The 15,846-nt window shown below is 43.5% G+C and overlaps 1 pseudogene; it reads right to left on the minus strand.

The window, feature by feature from the left end:
• Nucleotides 1-9,366: 9,366 nt before the first annotated feature.
• Nucleotides 9,367-13,947, minus strand: LOC117521290 (annotated as a pseudogene).
• Nucleotides 13,948-15,846: the final 1,899 nt, after the last annotated feature.

Genomic DNA, 15,846 nt, shown 5'->3' on the forward strand with positions numbered 1-15,846 from the left:
ATGTTCCCATCTGAAATACTTGTACAAATCAGTATTACAGTCACTATAGTCACAAATAATAGCACACTAATCTTTATATCTCACCTTCACCCTTCTACATCTTAAATTCATTTGATCATCATGTTGTTTTTTAAAATGTTTATGTTGCTGTGGTACATCCTTTGTGAATTCTTAACTTTACCATTAATTTGGGCTTTGCTACGTGTTTTACTTTGTGCAGATGTAAAGGTTTGAGGCAGCACTAACACTGGAGTGTCAGATCATCAGTGGCACATTGTTTTCTGGACGTGGATGGCTTGAAGGAAGTTCTGTATGTAATAGAAATGTAGCTACCGAGCAGAACTGGCAGTTCTCAAAGGGATCCCGTTCAGGAGCTGCTTTAAGAGTAGGAGGGGGTGGTGTAATGTTATTTACTGTTCAGGAACAAAAAGTACACACACCGTCTGGAATGCCTTTGTATTTCTAAAATTTAATTTCTTATTTGCTTTGTACGATGAATCAACGGATCTCACGGGCTGCGTACAGCCCAGAGGCTGAACATTCCCCTCCCTGATCCAAGATGTTTCCATGCCAGCTCAGGATGTATTCAGGCACTGAGGGCTTGGCTGATGAGGGTTTATAGAGAGAACATTGACTAATGTTCAAACTACAAACAGACAAAACATCTGTTGGTGTAAAAAAAAACAACAAACTTCTATCTCAAGGTTCATCTCAGTGGAGTTACTTATTGATAATATGACACAAGTTAGTATGGGCTTGCAGGAATAATTAAACATGTTTGGAACATCTTCATAATCAATATTATAATAGCCAAATGGCCTGTGTGTGCATGTGTATGGCTTCCATCATACAAAAACAGGGGAAAGCTGACATTTGCTGTTTGGCATGCTTATGCATTTTGGGTCAAGGATGAACGCTGCAAAAATGGAAAGTTGATAGGACAAATTTTTTTGGGAGAAATTAGCCATTTTAGTGAACCAATAAACAATGGATGCTGTGCTGCAGTGCACCATGGGAATTGGCGGTTTTGAGGTTTTAAATGTTATTGTGGTTTGTTAGTTTAACAGTTTTGTTAGTGTTATTGATTTATTGTGTTTTTGTAGCTCGAATGGTTTAGTCAGTTTAGATAAGTCTCATGTTGCTGTTACCATGGGTGACTTAAGTTTCATGTTGGTACCATGAGTGAAATGTGTAGTGGTCTTAATGTCTTCAGCCACTGTCATTGATTGTCAAATTAAAAGCACCTGCTTATAGCAGCTGTGCATGCATGCATACTTTCTGGACTCACGTATCAATCCAGCAGGGGGCAGTAAGTCATCTTTATATTAAAAGCGTGAGTGTGGTGAGTGATTTTAAATTCAATGTAGGTGCATAATATAATTATAAATATGTTAAAAATGCATGGATGACACCAGAAAGTGAAAGCACTTATTTCCATTGTGGTCCATTTAAAAATCAAATGACAAAATAGAAGTAGAAATAAAATAGTAATAGTGTGTATATGATAACAAGAACCTAAACAAGACAGTAAATTAACATTCAAAAATTACATAATTAACAAGAACTAAAAGGGTTGAGCTCTTCTAAAAACTGTTGACGTCTAAGGTTCTAAAAACATTCTGGACTGGCATGCCATTCCAACTCATTATACAAGCATTTCTTAATTTATTACCACCCTTACCACAGAAATGTCAGCTACCTATTTAATAAACACTGCCCAATCTAGAGATATTTGCTACTCCTGACTACGAAAGGCTCATTTCAGCATAGCACCCCAGTTTATGAAATTTTACATTAATGAATGTATGTGGTCTTGACAGGAGTGTTGTGAAAATGCAGGTTTAGCCTTAACTAGCATAACATGTCGGCATTTAAACGTTGAACAACCCACTATAAAATAGCTGTTGTAGCCAATGATACTGGCCCAGTTTGACAATACAATAATACTGTCTGGATAAATGGCGAGATCCAATGAACAAGCTTAACCTTGGGGAAATGAGCTATCTCCAGTGGAAAAAAAAACAATCCTTTTATGAAACATGCCAACTTGTATTCTGTTCTTGCCAGGCAATTAGACGCCAGCATACTTCTACGACATTGTTACTGCTCAGCTAGACACAAGCAACATGTGCTCCTGAGTCAAGCTGAGGCCAACACCTCTACAGCAACAGTACAAATGCGATAATGAGAACTTGAAAATAAAATAAATCAGATACACAATGCTGCTGGGAGTAATTGCCAGCAGCTTGCTGGAGTGAAGCACTTAGTGTTCACAGCGCTTCACTTTTTCCATATTCTGTTATGTGACAGCCTTATTCCAAAATGGAGTAAATTCATTTTTTCCTCAAAATCTACTCACAACATCACAACACCCCATAATAACAACATGAAAATGAAAAATGTTTGTTTTGTTTTGTTTATTTATTTATTGCTAATTTATTAAAAATATTAAAAACTAACAAACCACATGTACATGAGTATTCACAGCCTTTGACATGAAGCTCAGAATTGAGCTCAGGTGCATCCTGTTTCCACTGAACATCCTTGAGATGTTTCTACAGCTTAATTGGAGTCCACCTGGGGAAAATTCATTTGATTGGACACGTAAGGTCCCACAGATGACAGTGCATGTCAGAGCACAAACCAAGCATGAAGTCAAACAAATTGTCTGCAAAACCCCGAGATTGGATTGTCCGGAGGCACAAATCTTGGGAAGGGTACAGAAACATTTCTACTACTCTGAATGTCCCAGTGAGCACAGTGGCCTCCATTATCATTAAATGAAAGAGGTTCAGATTCACCAGGACTCTTCCTAGAGTTGGCCGCCTGTTTAAACCAAGTAATCAGGAGAGAAGGGCCTTAGTCAAAGAGGTGACCCAGAACCTGATGGTCACTCTGTCAGAACTCCAGGAGGGAGGAAACCAGGCACCATCCCTACAGTGAAGCATGGTGGTGGCAGCATCATGCTGTGGGGATGTTTTTCAGTGGCAGGAACTGGGAAACTAGTCAGGATTGAGGGAACAATGAATGCAGCAATGAACAGAGACATCCTGGATGAAAACCTGCTCCAGAGCGCTCTTTGAGGAGGGGAACAAGAATTTCATCCATTTTGGAATAAAGCTGTAAAATAATGAAATGTGAAAAAAGTGAAGCACTGTGAATACTTTCCAGATGCACTATATGTCATGCTTTGTACCTGTGCTTTAGGTTTTTATGGTTTTCTCGGTGCTGGGTTTTTTCCTGCCTGCTCTTTTTCTGTCCCTATCTCTCTTGTCTGTGTCTCTTGGTGCTTGGTGGTGGGTGTTGCACTCGGTTTTGGCCACACCCAATTCTGGATCTTTCCAGTCTTTGGGATATGTCCCAATCATGATAAAATGGAGGAAGGTCTGGTCCGCAATCTCTAAACAGCAACAGATGAGTGAGAACTTGATTATTGTAAGGAATGCATATGTTTCCTATTGGTTAAGCGCTGATGACTAACGGGGAAACTAGCTTTTGCAAAGAGATATCAGCTGTTTTTAATTAATTTATTCTCACGGAACATTTAGAATTTTCATGTAGATCTTAAAACCTGAGTTAACTGGTAGTTAGACATCTAGAATCTAGGTTGTACTACACCGATGGCCCATCTGAGTGCTTGGATAGGCTTGCTGGGATAGGCTCCAGCCCTCTGTGGCACTTCAGTGGAATAAGCACCTTTAGAAAATGGATAGGTGGATCTACAATCTTGATGAATGGACAAAGGAAGAGACAGGATGATTACAACTTAACAACATGGATCTCAACACCACTGAGACCAAAAAAATGAACATGGACTTCAGAAAAACCAAGGCAACCCAATCTCATGCCAAGTTCGTGATGGTATCACAAAAAGTGATTTTTATTCTATTTGTTCATGATGCCATCACAAAATTTGGGGTAACAAAGGGTCTAAGCCGTTAGGGTAGGGTTAAATTAGTAAGCGAAGGGTGACTGCATCCAAAAATGTAATACATTTCATGACCGTATCATGAAAAAAAAATTATGTGAGGCAGGGCTGGGTGTGGAGGGAGAGATTACCTGGTGCTTCAAGTTTCTAGGGATCCACATCTCAGCAGACCTCACATGGTCTATTGATATTGTTGATAAGTAAATATGGCCTAGCTGAAACTTTATTTCCTTAGGAAATTATAACAGTTCCATCTACCTCAGCAAGTGCTGGTAAACCTATCATGTAACCATCGAGAGCCTGTTGACTTCTTGCTGTACAGTGTGTTAGGGCAAAGCAGAGCAGGTAGGTTCTGACACAGGTGGTGAGAGCAACTCGTGATTGGGACCACAATACCATCCTGAGGGGACATCACCTGCACACCCCCTCTCCAGGGAAGAGATACAGGACCAGCAAATGCAGTTCCAACAGACAAAAGCCTGATTTCTGCTTCTCCATCTCCACAACGACACAGAGCCCTCTGTGTCGCTGTGCACCTTCTCCAAGCCCCACTACATAACCTGACATGCCCATCCCAAAAATTTTAAATACGCGTCAAAATGATGGAGACCACAAGCGCAGTGATTGCTCATTTTTCCAATTTCACTCCTTCCTCTTCCATCATTTTTAGAAGTTTTTGCAGTGCGCACGCCGATTACATTTCGATCATGGATCAAATCTGCAAATATGACTAACTTTACAACACAGAGATGATACACTACAAAGACGCGCAAATGACTCACAATTCATGGAGGAACATTGCATGCAACTTTAGTTTGGAGGTTGATGATTGTATAAAGAAGTGGAGATCATTGAGGGACAAATTGATCCAGAAAAAGGAGGAGAAAAATGACCAGAAATAGTGGCAGAGCAGGCAAAAAGACAGTCCCTGCCTTGTTCTCTACATTGTACTATTCTGGCGGTAACTTGCATTACAACACCCATGTAGAACATCGAAAGGGTCATGCCCATGTCGACATCATTGTGTGGCTACAGAGTTATGGAGTTGCAGAAGCATAAATCATGAAAGAACCGCCCACCCCTTGCTCCGCAAAACATGTGAATTCTGTCATCCCCCCATTAAATCCATCAGTTTGAATATATTACTCTACTCTATATTAGTACTTTTAAAATGACATGTTTTGTGTTTTTACTGTTTTTAGCATGTTTTTTATATATATTTTATGGAGAGCTGCAAAACAGATTTTCATCGTATTTTACACAAAGTTCCATTTCTATTCTATCCTATAGCAATACTCCATCCAGTGTCCTTTTTGACACCAGAGGTGGGAATACAAACTGTTAAATTTTAACATTCTCATTTATAGTTGCATTTTTTTTTTTTTTTTTGCATGTATCAAAGATGTTCCCTGTTTTTGTTTGTTACTAAAAATGAAATTGTGGTCACCGGAGCTCAAAAGCATGACTTTTTTTGTGAGTCTTTTCACAGTTGCATTTGTGCGTTCGGTGCGTGTCATGTGAGCCAGCTCTGTACCAACTGCCATGGGATCTTTGTAGCAATGTGACCTTCCTTCCTCTCACTGGGTATTTTTTATTAGATTGCTCTTTATTATAAAACCAGAGGCTCCCTGTGAGCTTCACAAAAACGATATCATATTTGAACACGTCATTTTTTTTTTTTTTTTTTTACTTTACTCCGAGACTTGTAAATGTGAGACTGATAGGCACTATCCAGGGCTTGAAAAGAGATTTTGGAAAAAGAGATTTTGTCCTCTAGTATGTACAAAGTGCCTTTCTGCTGTTTTTATCTGTAAGGGATGTTTTACTCCAACATTTCAGAGCAATTTGAAAGTTTGCCTTTTGGTTTATCCGTCCATGAAAGGCACATATGGGACTGGATGTGTCACCAGGTTGATGATGTGTTGCCACGGTGGAACATCTCCAGAGACCTGAACATCTGACATATGCTTTTGATACTGTCTAATGGTTTTTTGAAAAGGATGAAATCATCCTGAGACAGAATGTTTTGCATCCTTTCTTTGGGGAGAAGAGAACTTTATCTCTCCAAAGTCTACAGAGGAAATTTTCAAAAATACGAGGTCTGTCAATAAAGTAACGGTCCTTTTTATTTTTTTTCAAAAACTACATGGATTTCATTCATATGTTTTTACGTCAGACATGCTTGAACCCTCATGCGCATGCGTGAGTTTTTCCACGCCTGTCGGTGACGTCATTCGCCTGTGAGCATGCCTTGGGAAGGAGTGGTCCCGCCCCCTCATCGGATTTTCATTGTCTGGAAATGGTGGAATGAAAAGGACTTTTTTTCCATCAGAATTTTTTCAGAAGCTGTTAGAGACTGGCACCTGGAAACCATTCGAAAAATTTATCTGGCTTTCGGTGAAAATTTTACAGGCTTCACAGAGAATAAGGTCTGTTACTACACCTTTAAGGACCCCTTTAAGGACGCTCGGCGCGCCGCGCTCCGAGCTGCGACGACGCGGCACAAGCCACCGGACCATTTCTAAACGGATGGCTCTGTGGATACGAGACCGTCGTGTGCTCTTTCTCTGGTTATCACAAGAGCTGGACATCAGCCATTTTCTGGCAGATTTCACTTTTAACAAGAGATTTTGTCATGGAAAGCCGCGCGGAGGCTTCGCACGTAAAGACCGATTCACTTTGGAAGCGAGACAAAGGAACACCTCCGTTTCGGCGTGTCAGAGGACAAGTTTGGACATGTCTATCTCGGCTTTCAGTGCTTACCAGTCCAGTAAGTATCAGTGAAATTGTAGTCTGGGCTAGCTCAGGCATCAGTGCAGTAAATAGTCACGAAAGAGGAGAGTCTTTACTTGCTTCTTGAAGGTTGAGAGAGATGATCCTAGTCTTGTTGCTTCTGGAAGTTTGTTCCACCACTGAGGGACAGTGACAGAGAACAATTTTGACTGGAATCGCTTAGAGCAAGCAGGGGGCACGGCTAGGCAGTTTGTATTGGAGGAGCGCAGTTCTCTGGCAGGAACATACGGCCTTAGTATGTCCTTCAGATAAGCTGGGGCCGTTCCTGAGGTGATTTTGTAGGCAAGGGTTAGGGCCTTGTGCTTGATCCGGGCAGCCACCGGTAGCCATTGCAACTCGATAAATAGAGGAGTAACATGGGCCCTTTTGGGTTGAGTGAATTCCACATGCGCCGCCGCGTTCTGGACCATCTGCAGTGGTTTTATTGCACAAACAGGTAGACCTGCCAGGAGGGAGTTGCAATAATCCAGGCGGGAGATAACCATGGCCTGAACCAGTAGTTGCACTGTGTGTTGGGTCAGGTAGGGTCTGATTTTCTGTATGTTGTACAGCACAAATCGACAGACCCGGGCGACTGATGCAGTATGGTTGGACAATGCCAGATGGTCATCGATCATGACGCCAAGGTTTTTGGCGACTTTGTTTGGGGCCACAGTGGCAGAGCTCATCTTGAGGTTGATGTTGTGACGGATTGACTCTTTAGCTGGGATCACTAGAAGCTCTGTCTTGAACAGGTTCAACTGTAGGTGGTGTTCCTTCATCCATGTTGACAGGTCGAAGAGGCAGGCTGAGATGCGTGCTGAAACCGTGGAGTCATCTGGTTGGAACAACAGGTACATCTGGGTATCGTCAGCATAGCAGTGATAGGAGAACCCATGTGCTCGAATGACATGTCCCAGGGAGGTGGTGTACATTGCAAACAGAAGGGGCCCCAGTACTGATCCTTGGGGTATGCCTGTGGTGAGGGTGTGAGTTGAAGACAATTTTCCTTGCCATGACACATTGAAGGAGCGTCCAGAAAGGTAGGAGTTGAACCAGGAGTGGACAGCACCAGTGATTCCCATGGTTGTGAGTATCCTAAGGAGTATCTTGTGGTTGACTGTGTCAAAGGCTGCTGATTGGTCTAGTAGGATGAGGACAGAGGATTCTGTTCTTGCAGTCCTCACAGCTTCAATTACTGACAATAAAGCGGTTTCAGTTGAGTGTCCACTTCTGAAGCCGGATTGTTTTGGGTCCAGTAGTCCGTTCTGATTTAGGAAGTTGGAAACCTGTTTTGCAACTGCCCTTTCCAGGGTTTTAGATAGGAAGGGAAGCAGTGAGACAGGGCGGTAGTTTTCAACCTGTGCTGGGTTGAGTGTAGGCTTCTTCAGTAGCGGTGTTACCCTTGCTTGTTTGAAGGCAGAGGGGATGGTGCCAGAGGACAGTGAGAAGTTCATGATGAATGTAATCACTGGGACCACTGTTGGAGCAATGTCTTGAAGCAGGTTTGTAGGCACTGGGTCCAGTAGGCAGGTAGTGGGACGGCTCTTGGTGATGAGTTTCGAGACATCACCTTCAGAGAGTGGAGTAAATTCACAGAGTGTTGCAGCAGTGGGTGTGGTTTCCTGTGAGTATTCAGAGGAGGAGGGAGGGTCAAAGAATTCAATCAATTCAATCAATCAATCAATTTTTTTATATAGCACCAAATCACAACAAACAGTTGCCCCAAGGCGCTTTATATTGTAAGGCAAGACCGATGCTAATGCATTAGCATGTCTATGGCATTTTCAGTGTTAAAGTTAGCATTAAGCTGACCCATTATCAAGCCTCCCTCCCCAGCGCGCAAAGGATTCTGGGATACTCTAAAACCGTGAAAAGTCAGTCTTGCAGAATTGGATAAACTTGTGTGGATTTGTTGTGGACACACATAAAAATGTGAATTCGCCCTATTGACGTATCCCATAATCCCTTGCGCACCAGAGAGTCATTGCAGTCAAACAACGTAGCGAATCCACATGATGACAATTGTATATGAATATTATACTACAAAAATGTAATTTTTTAATGCTTTTTGTCACGTTAATAAGAGACTGCATGCACGATACCCTGAAAACTTGCTAAAACAATTATAACAAATAATCCGTGTCTGCTACATTTAATCTGCATGGAATTTAATAAACGCAAATCGAATTTCAGACATATTATATATATTAGTCAATCAATCAATCAATCAATCAATTTTTTTATATAGTGCCAAATCACAACAAACAGTTGCCCCAAGGCGCTTCATATTGCAAGGCAAGGCCATACAATAATTATGTACAACCCCAACGGTCAAAACGACCCCCTGTGAGCAAGCACTTGGCTACAGTGGGAAGGAAAAACTCCCTTTTAACAGGAAGAAACCTCCAGCAGAACCAGGCTCAGGGAGGGGCAGTCTTCTGCTGGGACTGGTTGGGGCTGAGGGAGAGAACCAGGAAAAAGACATGCTGTGGAGGGGAGCAGAGATCGATCACTAATGATTAAATGCAGAGTGGTGCATACAGAGCAAAAAGAGAAAGAAACAGTGCATCATGGGAACCCCCCAGCAGTCTACGTCTATAGCAGCATAACTAAGGGATGGTTCAGGGTCACCTGATCCAGCCCTAACTATAAGCTTTAGCAAAAAGGAAAGTTTTAAGCCTAATCTTAAAAGTAGAGAGGGTGTCTGTCTCCCTGATCTGAATTGGGAGCTGGTTCCACAGGAGAGGAGCCTGAAAGCTGAAGGCTCTGCCTCCCATTCTACTCTTACAAACCCTAGGAACTACAAGTAAGCCTGCAGTCTGAGAGCGAAGCGCTCTATTGGAGTGATATGGTACTACGAGGTCCCTAAGATAAGATGGGACCTGATTATTCAAAACCTTATAAGTAAGAAGAAGAATTTTAAATTATATTCTAGAATTAACAGGAAGCCAATGAAGAGAGGCCAATATGGGTGAGATATGCTCTCTCCTTCTAGTCCCCGTCAGTACTCTAGCTGCAGCATTTTGAATTAACTGAAAGCTTTTTAGGGAACTTTTAGGACAACCTGATAATAATGAATTACAATAGTCCAGCCTAGGGGAAATAAATGCACAAATTAGTTTTTCAGCATCACTCTGAGACAAGACCTTTCTGATTTTAGAGATATTGCGTAAATGCAAAAAAGCAGTCCTACATATTTGTTTAATATGCGCTTTGAATGACATATCCTGATCAAAAATGACTCCAAGATTTCTCACAGTATTACTAGAGGTCAGGGTAATGCCATCCAGAGTAAGGATCTGGTTAGACACCATGTTTCTAAGATTTGTGGGGCCAAGTACAATAACTTCAGTTTTATCTGAGTTTAAAAGCAGGAAATTAGAGGTCATCCATGTCTTTATGTCTGTAAGACAATCCTGCAGTTTAGCTAATTGGTGTGTGTCCTCTGGCTTCATGGATAGATAAAGCTGGGTATCATCTGCGTAACAATGAAAATTTAAGCAATACCGTCTAATAATACTGCCTAAGGGAAGCATGTATAAAGTGAATAAAATTGGTCCTAGCACAGAACCTTGTGGAACTCCATAATTAACTTTAGTCTGTGAAGAAGATTCCCCATTTACATGAACAAATTGTAATCTATTAGACAAATATGATTCAAACCACCGCAGCGCAGTGCCTTTAATACCTATGGCATGCTCTAATCTCTGTAATAAAATTTTATGGTCAACAGTATCAAAATCAGCACTGAGGTCTAACAGAACAAGCACAGAGATGAGTCCACTGTCCGAGGCCATAAGAAGATCATTTGTAACCTTCACTAATGCTGTTTCTGTACTATGATGAATTCTAAAACCTGACTGAAACTCTTCAAATAGACCATTCCTCTGCAGATGATCAGTTAGCTGTTTTACAACTACCCTTTCAAGAATTTTTGAGAGAAAAGGAAGGTTGGAGATTGGCCTATAATTAGCTAAGATAGCTGGGTCAAGTGATGGCTTTTTAAGTAATGGTTTAATTACTGCCACCTTAAAAGCCTGTGGTACATAGCCAACTAACAAAGATAGACTGATCATATTTAAGATCGAAGCATTAAATAATGGTAGGGCTTCCTTGAGCAGCCTGGTAGGAATGGGGTCTAATAAACATGTTGATGGTTTGGATGAAGTAACTAATGAAAATAACTCAGACAGAACAATCGGAGAGAAAGAGTCTAACCAAATACCGGCATCACTGAAAGCAGCCAAAGATAACGATACTGTTGGGAAAGTGTAAGTACACGGACCCACAACAGGGGGCGCAAATGAACGGACAATGGAATAGGTCAAATAACAACACTTTACTGTTGCGAACGTGCACAACAAACACAACAGATCACACAATAGATCAAAGGTCAAATTACAAGGTGTCGTGTGGGCAGGCTCGAGGATAGGAGACGCCTGTCCAAAGCAGAACCGGAACCACACGATTTCCTCCGCCACCAGACCCCGGGAGTACTGGAGCCGCCAAGTCCCGAACTCCCAGGTGGCCACTGCCTCCGCGTGTCGGACCTGGTACTGCTGGCGAGGAACAAAAACACAGTTAAACGTGGGTGCGTCTGCACCCAGCAATCTGCACGGCAGGGAAGCTACCTCCACCTCTCGTTGGAGAAAAAGTCTGTTATCACTCACAAAAATCACAAAAAAAAGCTTTCTATCAAGCAGTCAGGCTGAGGATATTACCTTTCAGGTAGAACGATATCTCGGCAATGAGGTGGAGATGCCGTCTTGCTGATATACCACTGATGATTGATGACAGCTGTCGTCGGTGATAAGCGACAGCTGTCACCCCGGCTGCTCCTGTGAGGCGGCAGCGCCCTCTGGTGCCTGGAGCCCGCACTCCAGGCAGGGCGCCCTCTGGTGGTGGTGGGCCAGCAGTACCTCCTCTTCAGCGGCCCACACAACAGATACGTCTTTGGGATGATTATGAGTAATTTTTTCTCTAATAGTTAAAATTTTGTTAGCAAAGAAAGTCATGAAGTCATTACTAGTTAAAGTTAATGGAATACTCAGCTCAATAGAGCTCTGACTCTTTGTCAGCCTGGCTACAGTGCTGAAAAGAAACCTGGGGTTGTTCTTATTTTCTTCAATTAGTGATGAGTAGAAAGATGTCCTAGCTTTACGGAGGGCTTTTTTATAGAGCAACAGACTCTTTTTCCAGGCTAAGTGAAGATCTTCTAAATTAGTGAGACGCCATTTCCTCTCCAACTTACAGGTTATCTGCTTTAAGCTACGAGTTTGTGAGTTATACCACGGAGTCAGGCACTTCTGATTTAAAGCTCTCTTTTTTAGAGGAGCTACAGCATCCAAAGTTGTCTTCAATGAGGATGTAAAACTATTGACGAGATACTCTATCTCACTTACAGAGTTTAGGTAGCTACTCTGCACTGTGTTGGTATATGGCATTAGAGAACATAAAGAAGGAATCATATCCTTAAACCTAGTTACAGCGCTTTCTGAAAGACTTCTAGTGTAATGAAACTTATTCCCCACTGCTGGGTAGTCCATCAGAGTAAATGTAAATGTTATTAAGAAATGATCAGACAGAAGGGGGTTTTCAGGGAATACTGTTAAGTCTTCTATTTCCATACCATAAGTCAGAACAAGATCTAAGATATGATTAAAGTGATGGGTGGACTCATTTACTTTTTGAGCAAAGCCAATAGAGTCTAATAATAGATTAAATGCAGTGTTGAGGCTGTCATTCTCAGCATCTGTGTGGATGTTAAAATCGCCCACTATAATTATCTTATCTGAGCTAAGCACTAAGTCAGACAAAAGGTCTGAAAATTCACAGAGAAACTCACAGTAACGACCAGGTGGACGATAGATAATAACAAATAAAACTGGTTTTTGGGACTTCCAATTTGGATGGACAAGACTAAGAGTCAAGCTTTCAAATGAATTAAAGCTCTGTCTGGGTTGCTTGCTGATGTTTGCTACCTTTTCAGTGAAAAAAGTTGCAAAGTTGTCTGGGTTGAGATCTGTGGCAGCAGGAGGGGGAGAAGGGTTGAGCAATGATTTGAAGGTAGAAAACAGTTTACGTGAGTCTGTAGTGTTGCTGATCTTGTCGTTGTAGTAGGCCATCTTGACAGTTGTTACAGAGGTGGCGAAGGAGGCCAGTAGAGATTGTAGATTTTCTAGGTCAGATGGGTTGCAGGTTTTGTGCGACTTCTTTTCCGCCTCTCTGAGGGTAGTACGTAGGGCACGGATGGTTTCAGTCAACCATGGTTGGGGTTGGGAAGATCATGCAGGTTTAGTGGCTAGAGGGCACAGGTTGTCCACGCAGGAGTTCAGTGTGGAGTTGAGTGACTCAGTAGCAGTATCCACATCTAGTGAGGAGAGTGTGCTGGGCGGAGGCAAGGCAGAGGCGACCACTGATGCAAAGCGAGTAGGTGACAGTTTGCGTAAATTACGTCAGTATGTGACCACAGGAGGAGGGCTAGCTGGTAGCTCAGGTAGGCAGATTGTGAAATGGATGAAATAATGGTCCGACATGTGCAATGGTGTGATCTTCATGTCATTTGCTTGACAGTTCTTAGTCAGGATCAGGTCAAGTTGGTTTCCATTTTTGTGAGTCGGAGACCAGCTGGCTAATTGAATGTCAAATGAGTTCATCAGGGCCTTGAAGTCTGAGGCATATGGCTTGTCTAGGTGTATGTTGAAATCACAGAGGACAAGTAGGGGACAGTCCAGGTCTGGGATGAAGGAGATCAGTGTGTCCAGTTCGTCAACAAAATCACCTACAGGTCCTGGGGGACGGTAGACCACAACTACAGACACCTTGCTTGGAGCCGTCACCTTGATGGTGTGGTATTCGAAGGAGCTGTAGTTATTGTTGGGCAGCAGGGGAGCGTAGTTCCATTGATTGTGGATTAGGATCCCCGTTCCTCCTCCTCGTTGTATTAGATGCGGGGTGTGTGAGAAGGAGTGGGTAGAGGACAGTGCTGCTGGGGTAGCTGTGTTTTCAGGCTTCAACCAAGTTTCTGTTAATACCACCAGGTCTACAGAGAGGCTACTGGCATAGGCTGAGATGAAGTCAGCTTTGTTGACAGCAGATTGGCAGTTCCAGAGTCCAACAGTGAAGGAGCTGGTTGCAGTGGTGTTGGGGTGCAGTGGCCGGAGATTGGACAAGTTTCTGTGTTGGTAGGTCTGGTAGAAAGTCTTGCGTCTCTTGTAGATTACAGGGATTTTCTGGAAGGACATTGTCCGTGTAGGTTAGAAGTGATATAATTACGTTCCTTGTCGGTGTCCTTGCTTCGGTGGACTTGCACAGGTAGACTTGCAGGTCTTATGCCTCGTCGGTCTTTACACAAGGAGATCGAACACGAGGGCTGCCACTGACAAGCAGACAGGCCCAGGTGGAAAGCAGCTAGCAGCTGGGAAGTGCAGGCCCAGGTGTAGAACAGCAAGCAGCAGAACGAACAGGCTGAGGTGGAGAGCAGCTAGCAGCAGAGCGAGCAGGCCCAGGTGGAGAACAGCTAGCAGCAGAGCGAGCGGGCCCAGGTGGAGAACAGCTAGCAGCAGAGCAGGAAAGCCCAGGTGGAGAACAGCTAGCAGAAGAACGAGCAGGCCGAGGTGGAGAGCAGCTAGCAGCAGAGCGAGCAGGCCCAGGTGGAGAACAGCTAGCAGCAGAGCGAGCAGGCCCAGGTGGAGAACAGCTAGCAGCAGAGCGAGCAGGCCCAGGTGTAGAGCAGCTAGCAGCAGAGTGAGCAGGCGCAGGTGGAGAACAGCTAGCAGCAGAGCGAGCAGGCCCAGGTGGAGAACAGCTAGCTGGCAAGTCCAGGTGTAGAGCAGCTAGCTGCAGGTCAGGCAGGCCCAGGTAGAGAGCAGCTAGTGCCAGAGCAGGCAGGCCTAGATGGAGAGCAGCTAGCGGCCAGGCCCAGGTGGAGAGCAGCTAGCAGGCAGGTTGAGGGGGAGAGCAACAAGCAGGCTAGTAGTACATCCCCATGGTCCAATTTAGAGTCCAGAATGTTTTAAAAACTGAAATATTAAAAGCTCAAAAAGGTTTAGATTTTGCAACTTAAAAGACACTATTTTGCAGTCTAAAAATCACATAACACATAAAGAAATACATGCTTCTCAGAGCAACACAGCACTCTGGTGACCATATTACTGTCTATATTCTCATCAAATGTAGCTTGTTGTAACTATGAAAGCTTTTTAGTGTATGTTCACACCCTTAATTTAGTTTGTTTTCACATTGCAATTGTGCAAGTGCACCAAACATTTCTACACTTGCTCCATATGTAAAGTGCCTGAATTGGTGCAATATAAATAATGATAAATTTAATGCCACAGGAGTGGCAAACTGGGGTGGTGGTCTCCATACCTAAAAAAGGGGGACCAGAGAGTGTGTGCCAATTTCAGGGGCATCCCACTACTCAGCTTCCCTGGTAAAGTCTAGTCCGGGGTGCTGGAAAGAAGGGTTTGGTCGATAGTCAAACATCTGACTGAAGAGGAACTATGCAGGCTCTGTCCTGGTCGTGGAACAACCGACCAGCTCTTCACTCTCACAAGGATCCTGGAGGCTGCCTGGGAGTATGCCTGTCCAGTCTACATGTGTGTTGTGAACTTGGAGAAGGCGTATGATCCGGTACCCCGGGAGATACGGTGAAAGTATTGAGTAAGGGGGTCCCTTCTTAGAGCCATCCAATCTCTGTACTCACAAAGCAAGAGATGTGTTTGGGTCCTCTGCAATAAGTCGGGGCTTGGCCTCCACCAGGGCTGTGCCTTGTCAACAATCCTGTTTGTGATATTCATGGACAGGATATTGAGGCAGAGTCGGGGGGAGGAAGGTCTTCAGTTTGGTGGGCTCAGGGTCTCATCACTGCTTTTTGCAGATGACGTGGTCCTGTTAGCTTCAAAGGCCGGTGACCTCCAACACTCACTGTGTCGGTTTGTAGCCGAGTGTAAAGCAGCTGGGATAAGGATCAGCACCTCTAAATCTGAGGCCATGGTTCTCAGCACGAAACTGATGGATTGCCTACTCCGGGTAGGGAACGTGGTCTTGCCCCAAATGAAGGACTTCAAGTACCTCGGAGTCTTGTTCACAAGTAAGGGGACAGTGGAGCGTGAGATTGGCCAGAGAATCGACGCAGCAGG

The sequence above is a fragment of the Thalassophryne amazonica genome, chromosome 12 (assembly GCF_902500255.1).
Source record: "Thalassophryne amazonica chromosome 12, fThaAma1.1, whole genome shotgun sequence".
Lineage (NCBI taxonomy): Eukaryota > Metazoa > Chordata > Actinopteri > Batrachoidiformes > Batrachoididae > Thalassophryne > Thalassophryne amazonica.